The sequence below is a fragment of the Eutrema salsugineum genome, unplaced genomic scaffold (assembly GCF_000478725.1).
Source record: "Eutrema salsugineum unplaced genomic scaffold, Eutsalg1_0 scaffold_2, whole genome shotgun sequence".
Classification (NCBI taxonomy): domain Eukaryota; kingdom Viridiplantae; phylum Streptophyta; class Magnoliopsida; order Brassicales; family Brassicaceae; genus Eutrema; species Eutrema salsugineum.
In genome coordinates this window covers 17,679,739-17,699,094 of record NW_006256829.1, presented here as the reverse complement: position 1 = coordinate 17,699,094, position 19,356 = coordinate 17,679,739, and the positions used below count along the sequence as shown (strand labels likewise).

At 40.2% G+C, this 19,356-nt stretch overlaps 1 non-coding gene across 1 annotated transcript; it reads left to right on the top strand.

Annotated features, from left to right (window-relative positions):
- Positions 1-5,398: 5,398 nt before the first annotated feature.
- LOC112087029 lies at positions 5,399-5,505 on the top strand. Its single transcript, XR_002899876.1, has one exon. It is a non-coding gene; the product is annotated as a small nucleolar RNA R71 (small nucleolar RNA).
- Positions 5,506-19,356: the final 13,851 nt, after the last annotated feature.

Here is a 19,356-nt window from a genome sequence, read left to right as displayed (position 1 = left end):
AGTAGATTGCGAATGATCGTGCGACTTAGTCTCCCAGGGTTTTAGGCCGCAGCACCAGGTCGCACAGGTTTGGACTTAGAACCTTTGGCCTTCTTCTTTCTGGTGCGGCTCAGCGTCTACGCTTCTAGGTCGCACGCCCAAGCCGGAGTAAATTCCGAACCTTGCTGCGCCCTGGCTCCCTTTTTTCTGACCCGCACTCCTATCCCGCAGTAAATGGGACTTAAACATTTCTCTGGCCTTAAACACTTCTCTCAGCTCTCTCACATGCTTCTTTCCATTCATCACTGAGCTATGTCCTCCAAAGATCACCTAGTACCTGAGACCAACTCACAAAACCCATCAAAAAGTTCTAAAACATAAGAGAAAAGAGAAGAAATCAGAAGAACTATGTACAAAGATAAGCTTGGGGTGTCTCCCAAGAGCACTTTGTTTAAAGTCTCTAAGTTTGACTTTGAGAACCTGGTTAACAGGCTGGTGGATCAAGAAGAGGAACTGTTGTAGCTTCCTCTTTCCCTTGTGAAACTAAGTAGTGCTTGATTCTCTGTCCATTCACCACAAATTCCTGACCATTCTTTCCTTCCAAGACAATGGCACCATAAGGCCTCACTTCAAGAACTTTGAAAGGTCCAGACCACCTAGACTTAAGCTTTCCTGGAAACAACTTAAGTCTGGAGTTGAAAAGCAAGACCAAATCACCACACTTGAACTCTCTCTTTAAAATCTTTTGGTCATGCAGGACTTTGGTCTTCTCCTTATAGATCTTTGAGCTTTCAAAAGCCTCAAGCCTAATCTCCTCAAGTTCATGGAGTTGCATGATCCTTTTCTCTTGAGCTGTCTTGATATCAAAGTTTAGAAACTTCACAGCCCACATAGCTTTGTACTCCAACTCAACAGGAAGGTGGCAGCTCTTCCCATATAGCAGACTGAATGGTGATGTTCCAATTGGAGTTTTAAAGGCAGTCCTGTAAGCCCATAATGCATCATCTAGCCTTTTGCTCCAATCTCTTCTGCTTGAGCTAACAGTCCTCTCCAGAATGGCCTTGATCTGTCTATTGGATACTTCAACCTGGCCACTAGTTTGAGGATGATATGGAGTAGCTATCTTGTGTTTAACTCCATGCTTTCTCAATAAACCTTCTAGAGTCTTGTTCACAAAATGGGATCCTCCATCAGAGATGACAACCCTTGGAACTCCAAACCTTGGGAAGATGATGTTCTTGAACAGCCTCACTACAACCTTGGAATCATTGGTAGGGGAAGCAATGGCCTCAACCCATTTGGACACATAGTCCACAGCAACAAGTATGTATTGATTTCCATAGGATGAAATGAAAGGTCCCATAAAGTCAATCCCCCAGCAATCAAAGATCTCAACCTCTAGAATGGGGTTTTGAGGCATCTCACTTCTCTTAGATATGTTCCCATGCCTCTGACAGGCATCACATGCTGCAACCACCAACTGGGCATCTTTGAACATTGTAGGCCACCAGAACCCACTTTGAAGAACCTTTGCTACAGTTTTGAATGCCCCCATGTGACCTCCAAAAGCAGAACCATGACATTCCTGCAACACAGGTTGCATCTCCTCTTCAGCAAGACACCTTCTGTATAGCTGATCCTTGTTCAGAACATAGAGGTAGGGCTCATCCCAATAGTATCTCTGGACATCTCTGAAGAACTTTTTCCTCTTGTAAGCATCCAATTCAGGAGGCTCCACCCCACATGCAAGATAGTTCACTATGTCTGCAAACCAAGGCATCCTCCTTTCTTGAATGCTCTCTACTTCCTCAAACTCCAAGTAGGAATGGAGCACCATCAGAGACTCTTCAGGCAAAGCATCATCTATGGGGACTTTTTCTTCAATCCTCAGCCTTGAGAGATGGTCTGCAGCACCATTCTCAATCCCCTTTTTATCAAGCACCTCCATATCAAACTCTTGGAGCAATAGAACCCATCTCAACAGCCTTGGTTTGGCATCTTTCTTGGTCATCAAGTACCTGAGGGCTGCATGATCAGTATACACAATGACCTTTGATCCCACCAGGTAGCTTCTGAACTTATCAAAGGCAAAAACTATTGCCAGCATTTCCTTTTCAGTTGTAGCATACTTCTCTTGGGCAGAGTCAAGTGTTCTACTGGCATAGTAGATCACATGCAACTTCTTGTCTTTCTTTTGTCCAAGTACTGCTCCAACAGCAAAGTCAGAAGCATCTGTCATGACCTCAAAAGGTAGGGACCAGTCTGGTGCCTGAACTATTGGTGCACTAACCAATGCCTCCTTGATCAACTTAAAGGCTTCTTCACATTCAGCATCAAAGGTGAAATCCACTTCCTTACACAACAGTCTTGTTAAGGGCCTGGCAATCCTTGAGAAGTCCTTTATGAATCTTCTATAAAACCCTGCATGACCCAGGAAGCTCCTTATCCCTTTAACAGAAGTGGGGGTTTGCAGATTTACCATCACTTCCACCTTTGCCTTATCAACCTCAATGTCCTTTTCAGAGATCTTGTGCCCAAGAACTATCCCTTCTTGCACCATGAAATGACACTTCTCCCAGTTCAGCACCAAGTTGTGTTGCTCACATCTCTCCAACACCTGTGTCAAATTAGAGAGACAATCCGAGAAGGAGGAGCCATAGACACTAAAGTCATCCATGAACACCTCAACTTTCTCTTCAATAATGTCAGAGAAAATGTGCATCATACATCTTTGAAAAGTGGCCGGTGCATTACATAAACCGAAAGGCATTCTCCTATAAGCGTAAGTGCCATAAGGGCATGTGAATGTTGTTTTCTCTTGATCTCTTGGATCTATGGGAATTTGGAAAAATCCAGAGTACCCATCGAGAAAACAAAATAAGGATGATTAGCTAACCTTTCAAGCATTTGATCAATGAATGGTAAAGGAAAATGATCTTTTCTAGAAGCAGAATTCAATTTCCTATAGTCAATGCACATGCGATGGCCAGTTATTGTTCTTTGAGCTATGAGTTCATCCTTATCGTTTTTCACCACTGTGATCCCACCTTTCTTGGGCACAACATGAACAGGAGACACCCATCTTGAGTCAGAGATTGGGTAAATTATCCCTGCCTCAAGAAGCTTTAGTATCTCCTTCTTAACCACTTCCCTAAGGTTGGGGTTAAGTCTACGTTGGTGCTCAATAGAGGACATAGATTGGTCCTCTAGGTGGATCCTATGGGTGCAGATGTCAGGAGAGATCCCTCTAATATCAGCCAAAGAATACCCTATGGCTCTCCTGAACTTTCTTATTTCATTCAGCAATGCACTCTCTTGGTCCTCTAATAGGCTATCATTGATGATGACAGGATATGTGGAGTTTAGTCCTAAGAAAGCATACCTGAGCCCTGTTGGTAGAGGTTTGAGCTCAACAGAGGGTGCATCAGCCTCATTCCAGTCCTGGTCCAAGCTGCTTTGGCTGGTGACTGATTCTTGGATTGCCAAAACCTCAGTGCCATTCTGTTCCAGCTCCACAAACCTTGTCTCAGGACCCAGCTCTCTTGCATTGTCCAGATACAGCTTATACCCTTCACTTGCTTCAGCCAAGAGCCCATTGTCTCCTTGTTCTTGAGTTAGAGTAGCTTGAAGAGGATCCTCAGTGTTCAGCTCCTCAAGCAACTCATCAGCCAACTGATCCATTGTCTCTACATAGAAACATTGACCTTCAATGGTGGGCTTCTTCATCATCTCATTCACATCAAACTTGAGCTTTTCAGACCCAAGTTGAAGCTCTATTATCCCACCTCTCACATCAATAATAGCTCCTGCAGTGGCTAAGAATGGTCTGCCCAAGATAAGAGGATCTACTGGCTCTTCATCCATCTCCAGCACAACAAAATCTGTTGGAACCTCAAAACCACCTATCTTGACAGGTAGATCTTCCAACATACCAACAGGCAATCTAACTGATCTATCTGCAAGGATAAGAGAAATCTTTGAAGGTTTGAAAACTCTAAAGCCCAGCTTCTGTGCTATGGAGAATGGCATCAAGCTGACTGATGCTCCTAAATCACAAAGACATCCAGAGAATAGAAGAGGTCCAATGGCACAAGGGAGTGTGAAGCTCCCTGGATCAGTTAACTTCCTTGGAATGGACTTCCTCTGAATGATAGCACTGCATTCATGACTTAGTACTACCATGCCTTGAAGCTCTTTTGTCTTGTTCAGAATAGCATCCTTCAAAAACTTCCCCATCTTTGGCATCATTAAGAATGCATCAATGAGAGGCATTGTGAGTGGTGTCTCTTTGAGTGCCTTCTCAAATACAGCTCTTGCCTTGTCCACTAGTTGCTTCTTAAATCTCCCTGGAAATGGGAGCTTGGGTTGGTATGGAGGTGGTGGCACATACTTCTTCTCTGGTTCTGGTTCCTTTGCTACCTCTTTACCCTTTTCTGACCTTGGTTTCTCAGCAACTTGATCATCCTTTAAGGCTGCCTCCCCCTCAGGTTGATCATTGTCCTCAATGATCACATTGTTGTTCTCAATACCAGGTAACTCCTTGCCACTCCTCAGTGTAATGGCCTTGGCATATTCCTTGGGGTTGGGTTTTGGTTTTCCAGGTAGGTGACCTTGGTTCCTTGAGCTTGATGCCTGGTTTTGCTTCAGTTCCTTGATTTCCTGCTGCATAGTCTGTTGACCCTGAAGTAGTTGTTGCAGAATACCAACCATATCTGTACCCATCTGTGGCTGCTGTTGAACCATTGGTGGCTGAAACTGTTGTTGAACCGGCGCCTGCTGTTGGAACTGTGGTGGACCAAACCCTGGTGGTGCCTTTGGCTGCTGTGAAGTGTAACCAGTGCCCTGAAATGGTTGCTGTTGCTGACCAAAACTCTGATTCTGACCAAATTGATTCTTGGGTTGGAATGACCCTTGAAAGTTGTGCTTGGGAACAAAGTTCTTTGGAGCTTGAGAATTGGGATAGACCTGGTCTTGTGGGTTAGCTACATTGGTGTTCCTGTAAGAGAGGTTTGGATTGGCATTACCATACTGATATCTTTGGAACCGCTGATTCCCAATGTAGTTGAGCTCCTCTTGGGTAAGACCTTCTTCACTTATGTTCTCAAAAATTTGAGAAGGTTCCTCATACTCTCCAACAAAATGCATTGGCTTCTGAGTGGTGAATTTCAGCTTGTCCAATTCACTCCTCAACTCCTTAACTTCTCTGGTGAGCCTCTGTTCTGAGCTTGAACCTTCAGACCTATTTGATCTGTCATAGTCTTCACCATAAGTATCATTGCTCAATGCTAAGTTCTCCACTAGCTCTAAAGCAGCATGAATCTCTTTACCCAGAAAGTTCCCATTGGAAGCAGTATCCAGCTGGTTTCTAATCTTGGGAAGAGCTCCCCTATACAGTGTGCTGAGAAGAGAAGCCTCACTAAACCCATGGTGTGGGCATTGGTTTGTGTAGCTCCTGAATCTCTCATATGCTTCACCAAAACTTTCATTGCTTTGCTGAGTGAAGCTAGAGATTTGGTTCCTTAGTTTTGCAGTTCTTGAGGTAGAGAAGAACTTAGATAAGAAGGCTTGCTTGCATTGCTCCCAGGTTTGAATGGAGCCTCTTGGAAGATTCTTCTCCCATTGATGAGCTTTATCACCAAGGCTGAATGGGAATAGTCTTAGCTTAAAGCTGTCTTCTGAAACTCCATTTATCTTGGTCAGATCACACACCTTATCAAACTGGTCCAAGTGTTCCAAGGGATCTTCCATTGCTAACCCATGGAACTTTGAGTTCTGGACCATATTCAGCAATGATGCTTTCACTTCAAAGTTGTTGTTCTGCACAGGTGGTGCCTGAATACCAGCTCCATACTGATGAGCATTGGCCCTGTCATTTTCGCCAACATAGATTTGGGGTTGCTCATATCTTCTTTGTTGTGGTTGGAAAGGGTGGGGTTGGTGGTGCACCTGGTGTCTTTGTTGAACATTGGCCTGATGCCTCTGTTGATGAGCCTGAGCTTGTCCCTGGTGGACATAGGCTTGTTGGTGGTGCACCTGTTCCTGCTGAACATTGCCCTGGTGAAACCCCTGACCAACTCCAATACCAGCTCCCTGACCTTGAGCCTGTTGCTCCTGAACTGGTTGTTCCATATCTACCACGTGATCTCCTTGTTCTGCCATCTCAGTCTGATCAATGTGTCTACCACGTCTGTCTCTTCTCCTCCTTGGTACCAAAAGGTTGATGTTGTCGTTTAGAGGAAAAGGAAGACCACAGCTTCTTGATCTAGACCTGGTGTTCATACACCTGAAATCACAAACAGAATTTGAAAGGAATCAGTAAAAACAAGAAAGTAAGCACTTGATCTCAAGAACAGATCAGAGCTTAATGCTAATCAAACCACAATTTGGCAACGGCGCCAATTGATAGACAAGACTTTTTAGGGTCTCAGGGCTATCAATCCCCTTGTCAATGTAGCACAAAGAGGTTAATCAATCCAGATGTGGTGTTAGACACTAAGCTATATGATCAAGTTCTTAATTCAAGCAAACAAGAGCGGGTTTTGATTAATCTAGAGAAAACTATAAACATAAACAGGATTAAAGACTAATGACAATGACAAATGATATGATGTGAATATGATATGATGGAGGCATGAGATTCTAGACATGATAGTTGGTCAGGGTGCTTTGGTGTTAAACTAGAGATGCTGATGACAATGATGAGACATGATTCAAGTGATTAAGAACTCTAATCTAGGTTAATCCTCTCATGAAGGTATTAACCCCTATACTAATCCATTTTCAAACTAAATTCCCATTTGTGAAATATGAATCAATATGCATTAATAAACAGTTCTTAATGATCATTCAAGCATTTAACAAATCATTCCCATGATGAAAAATTACTTAAACCTCTAACACAACTCTTTCAGGAATTTCATCAAACACTTTTGGTGCATGAAATTCCCAGAATCTAGATCTCAAGTGATTATCAAGGATCTAGCATATAGAACAGCTGTTTAGAGAGATGAATCAATGAATCTAGCCCTAAGCACCCCTAATCTAACACTTTAGCACCCTAACCTACACATCTAGAACCTCATTAAGGTGACTACTCACTAATCATACTAATCTCTCTTAAACCTTTCCAAGTTGAGAAGATTAGCATGATTAATGATGAGAAATGGAGATGGAGATGATAGATTCAAAAGAAAACAGCTTCAAACACCCAGATCTCCTTAAACTCTCTTCATTAAACACTCAAATATAGATATTTCTCTTCTTAATGGAGTCTTTTTCACAAAAGAGGCAAGAGACAAAGGGAATAAAACTTAGTTCTCCCCCAAAAAAAACCTAAAAAGTATTTATACTTCCTTAAAAACGAACCGGGTCAGCCCGGAACAAACCGGGTCCTGACCCGGCTTTAATGGATAAAGTGAGAATTACTGCGGGTCAGTCCAGTATGTCCCAGGTCGCACACCTAAGTCGCAGTAGATGAAGACTTGTCTTGTGAAGCCTGAATCGCCTTGTCTTAGCCGCACGCCTAAGTAGGAGTGTTTTGCGAGTGTTGATGCGGCTTGGTCTCCTTCCTCTCCAACTCGCAGGGCTAAGGCGGTTTCTGGGGAATGTACAAACTGTGCGGGTTGGTCTCTATTGCAACTAGGTCGCAGGCTCAAGTCGGAGTGATTTGCGAGTGATCGTGCGGCATAGTTCCGGGCGCGGCTAACTCGCATGCCTAAGTCGCACGATTGTGGACTTAGCATTTCTCTTGCTCTTGAGCTTCAGACCTCTTCCAGTGATAGTTTACCCGCACATATCAACTCGCAGCATCAGCATTCAGGCGTTCATCTTCAGGCCTGCGGGCTAACCAAGTCGCAAGACCCTCTCGCAGCATCCAGAGCAGCTTAGACCACTTCGCATTCCGGAGAGTGTAACTCCTATGAGACTTGTCCGAATTGAATGATTTCGGTCGCAGAAGACAGAGGACTCATTTATCTCTAACTTTGGTGAAGGAAGCTTCGGTGCTTGGGAAGTGTAAGGCTTCCTGGAGGGCACATCTTTGCAGTGCATGTACACGACCAGAGAGAGGCGTTTAGACATGTGTCCATTCCGGAGACCGTATCTTTCTGCTCATAGATCCGAATTGAATGATCTCGGACGTTCTGGAAAGAAGACTCAAATGTCTCTGGTTCTCATGAAGGACCCGGAAACTAAATCGGCCTGGACGTGCACCGTCCTTCGCATCCTTTAGGACTGATCTGCTCGGTCCGGAATACCTGCGAGACTGGGGTTCCTTCCGACAAGCTTATCTCTCTGCTCACGCGTCCGAATTCCACGATTCCACTTGCTACGAGACCGTGATGCAATGCTCTCCAACTTCTATGAAGCACCCGCCGTCTGAATCGGACCGGAAGGCTCCCCGGACAGGCGATTTCTGAGACACGTTCATACCCGGAGATTTTGGCCGATACACTTCATTCGCGGTACATGAAAATGGCCGGTAAAGCTTCCCGCGGTACATGGAAATGGCCGGTAAAACCTTCCTGGCCAGCGAGAATGGCCGGTAATCTCCCAGGACCCAATTTTCCACTTTTTTCAAGCTTTGCTCACCATTCCACCTCCTGGATTCATATTTTCAGCTCCATATTCACCTGATAGACACTCAAAACATGCAATATACTCATTGGGACCTAATGCATCTCCTAAGTTCTAAAACAAACCCTTAGGACGTAAAATGCATGAAATAAAACATAATTTGGAATGATTTATGCAACCTAAATGATGCAAATTATGAACATATCAATCCTGCATCTTAGTGTCTACACATGATGGATTGATACCCTTTGTACTGCAAAGTGACAAAAGGGATTGATAACCCCTCATTTAGAGCCTTAAAAACTCTAAGTTATCAATTGGCGCCGTTGCCAAAGTGTGATAGCATTAAGATTGTGTCATTTCTTGAGATCAAGCATTTTCTTTTGTGTTTTCTAATTTCTTTCAAGTCTGGTTGTGAGTTTCATGTGCATGAACACCAGGTCCAGATCAAGAAGCTGTGGTCCACCTTTCCCCTTAAACGACAACATTAATCTTTTGGTCCCAAGGAGGAGAAGGGATAGGCGTGGAAGACAGAACAAAAACAAAAACAAGAACACTTGGGACACGTAACGAGAACGAACAAAAACAAGAACACTTGGGACACTTAAGTCAAAGAAGAAGGTTTGCGCGGTCAATGGAAAAGACTTGAGGGCCACGAAATTTTACATGTTAGAATGAGCTCAAAACCCTCGGCTTGGTACCCTCGGGGTGGAACACGTCGGGGCCGCTTGTCCCTCGTCTTATCCATACCGCGGTCTCTTAAAGGCTTTACGCGGCATTTTGAATTCAAACGCTCGGTCAAGGCAAATTTTGGCGCGGTCAACGGCTGGAGCTTGAACGGAAGGGGGGGCCAGTCCCACAACAGTCCAAAAGACAGCTGGAAAGCGCGCTCCAGCCCATACCTGCCTCTATACCGAGCCAAAACGCAGAGTTTGCCTTCTTCATCCTTTTCTCTGCATTTCACGCTCATAACTCTCTCATTTCTCATTAGTTTCGCACGATTCCAAGTGTTTTGAGCTCGTTAGGGTGTTGTCTATTCTGCATAAGCATTTCACTGAGCCTGAATCTGGTGTTCCCAAAGGTATTTGCATTCTAAAGAACTCATCTTTTTCCATTGATATTTGCGAGCTTTATTGTCTGAAAAATGTGGAATCGATTCTTTTAGACCGTTAAAACCTTTGGGAACAATTTTAGAAATTCCATCAGGATAGACAACACATGAAAAACCGGTTCTTGCACTGAAAATCGGTTGTTCTTGAGTTTTTAAAATTCACGAGAAATTGTGCTTTAAATCGGCTTTAACGGTGAACTAAGTTTCTGAGCTGAACTGTCTATATCTCTTTGCTACTAGTGATTGTATTTGATTGTTTGCGAATCACTTTGAGCTAGAGAAATCGTTAAACCAGTCTTGTTTGAGAGAAAGCTCTGTTCTTGCCTATTTTTTTGGTATTCGCGCTTAGCGGTACACTCAGTTCTCATTTCTTCTTTGAGGATTTCTCTCGCAGATGACCGAGAGACCCACCGCTCTGGCCCACGGAACAAGCAAGACGGATGTTCAGAAGAGGACTACTAAGGGAAAAGCCGTCACCTTGGCACGAAATGGAGGACCGAGCAAGAAAGCCTCCGCAAGCACCAAAGGAGCCGAAGGCGAACCAGCTGCAAAGCGAGCAAGAAACAACGAGCTCGTGCTTGCACCTGTGCCTGAGCCAAGGAGAAAAGGGAAGCAAGTGGTTTCTGACTCTGATGAAGAAGAGGCTGGAGCTCTAGTTCTCAAAAGCGATACACAAGAGAGAGAGGCCGACTGTGGCAAGGGAACAAAGCATAAACCAAAAGCCGAGCCTGAAGGAGAGCACTTTCCAACCACTGGAGAGTACTTGGATCATTTTAACTCTTTGAGAGTAGCTCAAGGTCGGTTCCCTGACATGGAGTTGTTAAGAAAGCTTGAGATACTCGACGATGTCACCCTCATCTTTCAAAACATGGGCCTGGCCTCGTTCTTTGAGCTGAGCGATGTTGCTTATGAAGGGATTACACAACAGTTCCTGGCCACTCTGGAGGTATTCATATACCCAAAAAGAGATCCCAAGCGCTTACATGGGAAAGGATTCGGTCACATAGAGTTTGAGATGGACGGAGTAAGCTACAAGGTCAGTTTCAAGGAGTTAGATGAGATATTTGGCTTTGTGATGAATGAAAGCTCCTTGGAGAAGTTTGTGTACCCGAAAGGGGAGTTAGCTGCTCTATGGGAGACCATTGGTTTTGGACCATATTTGGGAGGCAAGAGCAAGACAAGCTGCATCAGGAACCCCGCGATCAGATACGCTAACCGAGTCTTGGCCAGCATGTTCTTCTCGACCTATAACCCTAGAGTTATTCACTTGACCGACCTTGAGATGTTGGGCCTTGGATTGAAGCCCCTCATCACTCAGATGAAGAATAAGAAGGAGTTCCAAGGGCCACTACATGTACCCTCTAATGGTGCATTCTTTGCGATCCAAATGCTCACTTACCGCCACAATCTGTGGTGTGATCGGAAGAAGAAGGGCACGAGTAGGCTTCAGAACGGTTGGGTGGTGACAAAGATCCTGAGAGCCAAATGGTTTGTATTCCCTGAATCCACGTCAAAAGCGGGTCTCATTGATGAACAATACCTAAGCAAGAGCGGTTTCTTCGGAGGCAAGGCAGGGAACAAATGGGTTTACAACTTCACGCTGATGCACAGGGATGGCACACAGGTCCTTTTGCCTAACCGAGCCCTCGCCATGTTAAATGAGCAACGTAATATCTCTTTCTACGTGCTCAAAGATCAGTTGTACAACCCTCTTTTTGATCCACCTATGCGCAAGTGCAACAAAGAAGAACAAGCTGCACCGCCGGGTGTGAGAATGAGGAACCGAGAGCCTCTGAGAGAAGAATAGGAGCTGGCCAATACCACTTTGATCCATACGTGTGGGGGGAACCTGAATACCACACCAAGAAGCTGTACTCGAGAGTCAACACTCTCCAAAAGTGGTGTAAGTGGCAAGATAAGACCATTCATGCGTTGGTGGACTGCGTACGGCAGCTAAAGAAGAAGGTCAAGCAGCTCACCCCACCCTCTTCACCTGATAAGAACTCGGCGACCTCAACAGCACCGGTTACACAAGAGGAGGTTGGAGATAGCTGGAATGCAAGGAACCCTGAATTTCCACCAAGCAAGGAGGACTGGATCGATCCTGCCACGACATTCTTACCTGAACCCTCGGAGAGCAGCCCACCACGACAGTCCACACCATCCTGCTCAACATCAAATCCCTCGCACTACTTGGGATCAGACCTCAGCGACTGAGGTATCGACTTCAAACCCTTGTAAATATGCATTCTGTCTATATCATCCTGCATTTGTTTAGTTCTCTTTTTACTTCTCTCACACGCTTTTATAACACAAGGGACTGTGTTATTTAAGTGTGGGGGAGGAACTTCGTGTTTTCTGATCTTCTTTTCTTTATTCTTATTTGATTTTTTGCATTTTGAGTCTCATGTAGCTTAGTGCATTAAAAAAAAAAAAAAAAAAAAAACAGAAAATTTTCACAAAAAAATTGCTCATGCTAGTTGCATTTCGCACTTTAAGATCGAGTCTAGTTGCATCATGTAGGATTGCATTAATGCAAGGAGTAATGCTTGTTTTTTCCTAGAGAGTAAATCACCCTGAGAACTTGAACTAAATATGCTTGTGAAACTCATTCTGTGCTTGCAAAGTCTGAAACGATCTGAATCTGAGAAGCAATTTTGAATTGAACTCAACTCTAATAAGTGAAAACCCTTGAACTTGACATCTAATTATCATATTTGTGCATATTATCGTGAATTCATGGGTACCACATACATATTTGAGCTTTCTTATCCCTTTTAATCACTCTCGCTAGCTCAAGTAGCTGATCTCTCATCTTGAGACAGTTCCCTTGCCTTGAACCAAACCTTTCTTTGAAGCCTAAATACCCTTCTTGTGTGCATGATTTGTGAGGCCTTGTTTCTAGTAGAGTTGGTAAAAAGTGTTGGGTTTAGAGCGACAAAGATAGTGCTGCATGTAGACACTGGTCCAACATCAAGGGCTAGTCTAGGTTTAGGTGAAAGTGAGAGCATTGATTTTGAGTGTGTGAGCTGAAAAGAAAAAAAAATTATGAGTGTTGAAAGTGGAAAAAACCGGATTGGTTAGGGGAATGAATGCTTAAATGAAAGAAAATGAGTGTGTGCTGAAATGTAAAGCTCATGTGTTGAAATGAAAAGAGTCTCATGAAAAGAAAAAGAAAAGATTCGAAAAGAGGCTGAATTAAGGAAGAGCTTGCGTGTTAAAGAAAAGAAACTCACTAAGTGGTTGTTAAAGAAAGCATTCTCCTAAGAGATGAAATGAAGAGAGTAGCGAGAGCTGATTGAGTGTCAAAGGAAAAACGCCATTTGGGGTGAGTAGACTAGAGAAAGAGTCTTCAGAGGTTTAAAGCTGAGTGTGAAAAAGCATTTTGGGTATGGGGTAGATGTAGTTCTATCTTTGTATGTATCCGTTGCTTTTTACCCTTAGCATTTTACTAAAGTCTACTAATTTTTGAGTGATCCCCTTTGCATGGAGTACCAGTTACTTGATTGAGATCATTGTAATCTCAAAACCCAGTCCCAAGCCAAATGAATTCACTTGATTTGCATGAACATGATCCACTTGGTTAAAAGCTTAATGAATGTCGAAGAGTTGAGGAATAAGAGAACTTGTGGAGATTTCTGTTGAATAGATATATATCTGAGTATGGCTTTGCATTGCATATTGGAGCATAAACTTGAGTTCTCGTTGTGATCACTTCTCTCTTAAAGGAAATATGAACTCCCATTGCATTACAACCTCTTTCTCTCATTTGTTCTTTTTGCTTGAGGACAAGCAAAAGACAAGTGTGGGGGAGTTGATATGTCTATATTTTGCATCATTTGGGCTTCATTTTAGAGGTCAAATCATGTGTTTTCTCATTCATATTAGGTCTTTAGGCGTCAAACTAGGCTTTAGGACTTGCATTAGGTCCCAATGAGTTTTGCATGGTTTGAAGTCTTTATCAGGTGCTTTGGAGGACATTTGGAGCTCAAGAGGAGGATCAGAAGTGGAAACGGTGAAGAAAAGGGTCAAAAATGGTGAAAACCGCGTGGAGGAATTTCTTGGCTAAAACTCGTACCGGCTGGATCAGAACATCAGCCAAAATCGCTATCGGGTGGCATTTACCGGTTAAAAATCAGACCCGGGTGAAAATTCTATTCGGTGAAGTTTTATGCTGAGGCGAGAAGTTTTTATCGACTAAAAAAGCTTACCGCGGTACACGATTCTCGGATATTTTCCTTACCGCGGGAAGCATTTACCGGCTAAAAATCCATTTTCACCCGCGCGCCTCAAAGATCTCAAAGCCGGGAAACTTCCAGTCCGAACCAGTGATATATCATGGTTTTTATGGTTTTTAACCATGGTATAGGTCTTATTTATAGAGTCTTTTTAGTGTTTTTCGAGTCTTTTGGAGTCTTTACAGGTCTTAGGTACGTTTGGAGCTTAACTGGAGATTTTGGAGCACTTTGGAGCTTAATCAAGATCAAATTCGTGAAGGATGAAATATGTGCTTTAGTGTCGCTCGACACCATGGAGAGTGACGCTCGACACTTGTCAAAGAAATAAGGAAAAAGCGATTTTGTTTCCTGTTTAAAGAAGGAGTTGGGCCCAGAAGTTTCCAAAGAAGCCCAATACGTGTTTTATAGATATAAATAGGGTTTTTAATCTCTTTTGAACGACACCTTAGATTTTCTGAGAGAGAACTTTTGTTTTTGAGAGCTTTTGGGGAGACAAGTCTGAAACTCTGTTCCGGAGAGAGAAGATTTCGAACCCCTGTTTATTAATCTATTTACTGCTTTCTGCAATCTATTCATTGATGTTTATTGCTTCAATCTTCATGTCTGAGTAGTTTGCTTGTTAGGTTTAAGGTTCTCATAAAGGATTTCATTGGATGTTAGATTGATTTGTTAATTAGGGTTCATAATCTATTTAGTTCTTCACCTAGAAGACTTGAAGACCTATAAATAGATGTTTTAGCAGCTCTATTTATTGTGTGTGCTCCTTTAATGAATTTTTGAACAACCAAACTTTTATTTTTTAGGTTTAGGTCAGGGTGATAGAGATTTTTCCCTTGAACCCTTTGTTATATATTTTTTTATCTATCTATTTCAGTTTATGCATTTATCTATTATGCATTTATTTTCTTGCATCATGTTAGAGTAGTATAGTAGTTATTTAGAAACATCGAAGAGGAACCCATGTTCGATTAAGATTGTTATTTTTCTTAACCATATTTTAGATCTCATCTCTTCTAAGTGGTATTTAATGCATGAGGTTAGAGTCATGAACTTATCTCTGAGCCGAGCTTTAATCAGAGCCACAAGAGTGATGTATCAGATTGCCATACATAGCTTCAGAAAAACATAATCGTTGTAAGAGACGAGAGTTACCTACAGAGAAGATGTGAACAAGAATGAATTCAGTTCAGTTAATGCATGATATCACTCGCAGCTAGAGATGAAAGCTACTGGTTGAGTTTGAGGGATTAATCGGTTAGAATGATGAGAGTTGGCTAGCCATATTAGTTTATTCTAGATCCATGCAGATACTTAGAAATCGCTAAAGACATACTATCTGTAGGCTAATTAGAAGATACTTAAATATCGATTAGGATATTCAGGAAGAGTCTGAATCAAAATCCTATGAGCTTTAGAACCCTGACATGAATCGAACATCCTCTAGATATCCATTTATCTACTAGATATCCCTGATTAGATCTCGAAAATTTATCTATTTTTATTTTAATTTTTCTTTTCCATATCACCAAAAAACTTTATAAAAATTCCTTGATTTTCTTAATCCGTTTACTAAGTTATTCTATTTCTAAAATATAAAAAATATTTGTATGTTTATTTATTTTAAATTTTTTTTTTTTTGTTTCATGAGGTTATAAATTTAATTTTTGGCGTTTAGTTTTATGTGACAAATATTAAAATTTAAAATCTAGCTTTCATTTTAATTTTATAATTACTGAGATTTATAATATAGTTCGCACACACGTACTAATGATTATTGAGATATAAAACATATAATATAGTTTGATGCTAATGGTCTCATCAAACCATATTTTAATTTGATTTGTTTGATGCTAAAATTTTGTGATGCTGAAATTGTTTGATGCTAAAATTGTTTGATGCTGAAATTTTTTGATGCTAATGGTCTTATCAAGCGCACACGTACTAATGGATATTCACGTGGTGAATTGCATAGTTGAATTCAAAATAGATTAAATTATTTTGAGATTACCATTTATTATCTTGCACATTCAAATTTACATTATATTAAATTGGGAAAATTGGAAATATATGACAAAAAAACTTACATATTGTCCCAATAATACTTTCTTAACTTTTGTCAATTTTTTACTAAATTACCCTGAATTAAATGTATGAAATTTTAAATAATTCTTTTAATAATTTTAAAAAATTTCAAAAATTATAAAAAAAAGAAAGAAAATATCTATTGAAAAATATTTTATAAAAAAAGCAAGATTAAGAATTTTTTTTTTACTTGTTCTACAAAATCCAGAATTTGTATTCTAGTTTTACAATTTTGGTCGATTATGTGTTTTACTATTTGATCTATAATCTACCAAATCTATTTTTTTTTTAATCTACCAAATCTAGAATATATATTCTACTATTTGTTCTATGTTCTACTAAGAGTTAGAATATATTTTCTTAAATTTGTTTATATTCCACCAAGTTTTGAATATATATTCTAACTCTTTCTCTATATTCTACATTATGTAAAATAGAAATTCTACAATTTTTTCTTTGTTCTAGGGACTGTAGAATTTGTCTTCTGCCTAAGTGGTTAAAAAATTCTGAGAAAATCTAAGATTCAGATTAACTACTCAAACCAAAAAACTTAACAAAATTTTATGGCATTATCTTCTTCGTTTCTTTCACCTATTTTCTGCTTGAACTTGAAAAAACATCGTCATAGCTTTCAAAATTAAGAATGTCTTTGCAGCCATCAGTTCTAGTCCACGAAGGTTTGTTTGTGTGAAGAAACCTATGCCATTCTTCTGTGGCTGTCAAAGCAATGTCGCGCATAACTCATAAGAGGCTTATCCATGTTCGATATAGCCAATTTGGGATCAGAATGCGGCTTATTAGGCACAACAGCCATTGAACTTCCTCGAAGAAGATCAAAATCCAGTGAAGGACCTTGACCACAATCAATTAAGCTATTTATCGACAAATCCAACGACAAGATGTGCATTTGATGCAGCGTTGAGAGTTGGGAGAATATTGGTTTTCCCATATACTTTGATGTTATGGTCCACATTCTTTCAAGTTGTGCAGAAGATCAGATTAGAAGTTAAAGGCTTTTAAATCAAAACGAAAATCAACAAAACAAATCAACCTCTTCTCTAAGATGTGCATTTTCAGTCCTAAGCTTTTGCTCATCAAAATAAGGATCTTCACTACCAGGAGGACCTCCATAGTTGAGCGGTGTGATTGTGATAATGTTTCTTCCTCGTATGAGCTGTCGTGCTGCCGGCTACCACCACCATTTCTGCCGCTTCCATTCCTACTTCTGCCATGCTGAAACTCATATAAGAAAGAAAGTAGTAAAACTCTGTTTTTTCTAATGACGGGGAAGAAGATGTTCTTTAATCTCAGATTTGCTTTTTGTGTATGTCTTATTTCTCAAAAATAAATTTATTTCATCAAAAATAAATTGTATTGTTTTAAATTATACGCAAATATATTAATTAGCATTAATTTAAGGGTAAAATTGAATTTCTATTATTATGAATCTTAGTGGGACAATGTTTGGTAAAAAATATTATTAGGACAATAGGTGAGTTTTTTGGTGCTATATTTCTAATTGGGTGTATTAAATTTCATATTAAAATATAGTTATGCATTTCAAATTTAATCATAATAAATTGTATATTTAATTCAAATTGCAAACAAATCAATATTCATTAAATAGAGATTTTGGTGGCAAGAGTGATTTTCGCTATTGATGTAATTTTCATTAAAGTTATATTTTTGCTGTTGATAATTAGAATGTTTTTATTAGTTTACCTCTAAAACCAGTTAAATTATTTTCATATCATATGATTTAAAAAAAACTACCAAAATAATATATAAATATCTCACGCCGCATATGGAGTGGTTTACAACTTAGCTATGAACTATTAAGCATAAAGATGAGATTGTTTTCACTCAAATTATCTTTCCCAATTGTACACTATTTCTCTTTATACAGTAAAACACTACACACACTTGCTAAGAAATAAGTTTTTCTCAATGGGAGAAGAATGTGTTTAAAATTGGTATATATACAATTGACTTGTACCAACACTCACAGTTAATTTAACTAAACCAAAACTATAACACAGTTAAAACCTCTACAAACTTATAATGTCGAACTTTGAAAATTTATTAATTTATAGAGAATTAATAGATAAATTAATATTTATTAATTTGTAGAGAAAACTTTTTATGTCCATAGTCTAAAAATTTATTTGTCAATATAATTTTCTAAATATTTTTTATGTTATATTTTTACAAATTATAAAAGAGATGGTAGGAATGTCGATTCCCCTTACGGCCTTACCATTCGTTAGTATGTAAACACAAGAATGAAGGGGGCATGCTTTTGTTGTGTTTTTATGCGCTACGTTTTGTGTCCTTAAATGATTGGATCAGTATTAGGTGTCATGACCCATCATGGCTGACAAGCAGTGGCGGAGTCAGAATTTTTTTTCATTGGGGACAAATAAAAATATATATAATTTTAAGAGTGTGGGCATTGATATTAAGCTTTAACAAATTACAAAAAAATTTTAAAATCACTGCGGGCGAATGACTCCATTCTACATAATGTGGCTCCGCCACTGCTGACAAGCCTGGAGCACGTTGAGGACGGCAAGTGGTCGCTTAAAGCCACAAGATGATCACGCTCCATCTAGGCGTAGAAACTATATAGCGTCTAGGGAGTCATTTTTTGTTGTGTGAGTGGCTTCAGACATTGTTTATTGTGTATTAACTTAAGAAGCGTTTGTCCATGGTTTTAAATGTTTGTGTGAACTCGTTAGTCTCTATTGCTCATTCATTACGCATCCTCTCCTCTTTCCTTTTTCTTTTGTAGGTTAGTCAGAAAGAATTACCGAATCAAGTTTTAGGTTGGTGGATTCTGTTCAAGGAATATCGGATCCTGGGATCAGACCAAGGGAGAAGAATTGTTATCTTAGCATGTGTGGCATATACAGATGTCATGATATGTCGTCTTATTCAATGTGGCTGGGGATGAATGTCACATAAGCTTACTCTAGGATCAGCAACATCCGTTACAAGATGTCATACCATCCTTTACTTGGATTAATTAACATGCATTTTGATACCATATTAAATGTTATGAGCTTCAGAAACAAACCAATTGAAAATAAATGGATTGGCTCAAGTATCTTATATACTATTATAAATCGCATCAAACTTTAATTGTGGGATTCTGACAGTATATACTGTGCATTTTTTGCAAACTACCCCAATATAACAGCTCTTATAACCGTCGAATCCCTCGTAATGAGAAAGATTATGAACCGGTTCCAGCCTAAAACTGCACAAAAATAGCTAATCTCTTTCTATCACACTGTTTTATTTCACTAAGCGTTAGATTCATTATTTATATAACAATCAAAGTTAATATAGTATATTTAACAAAATTCTCTG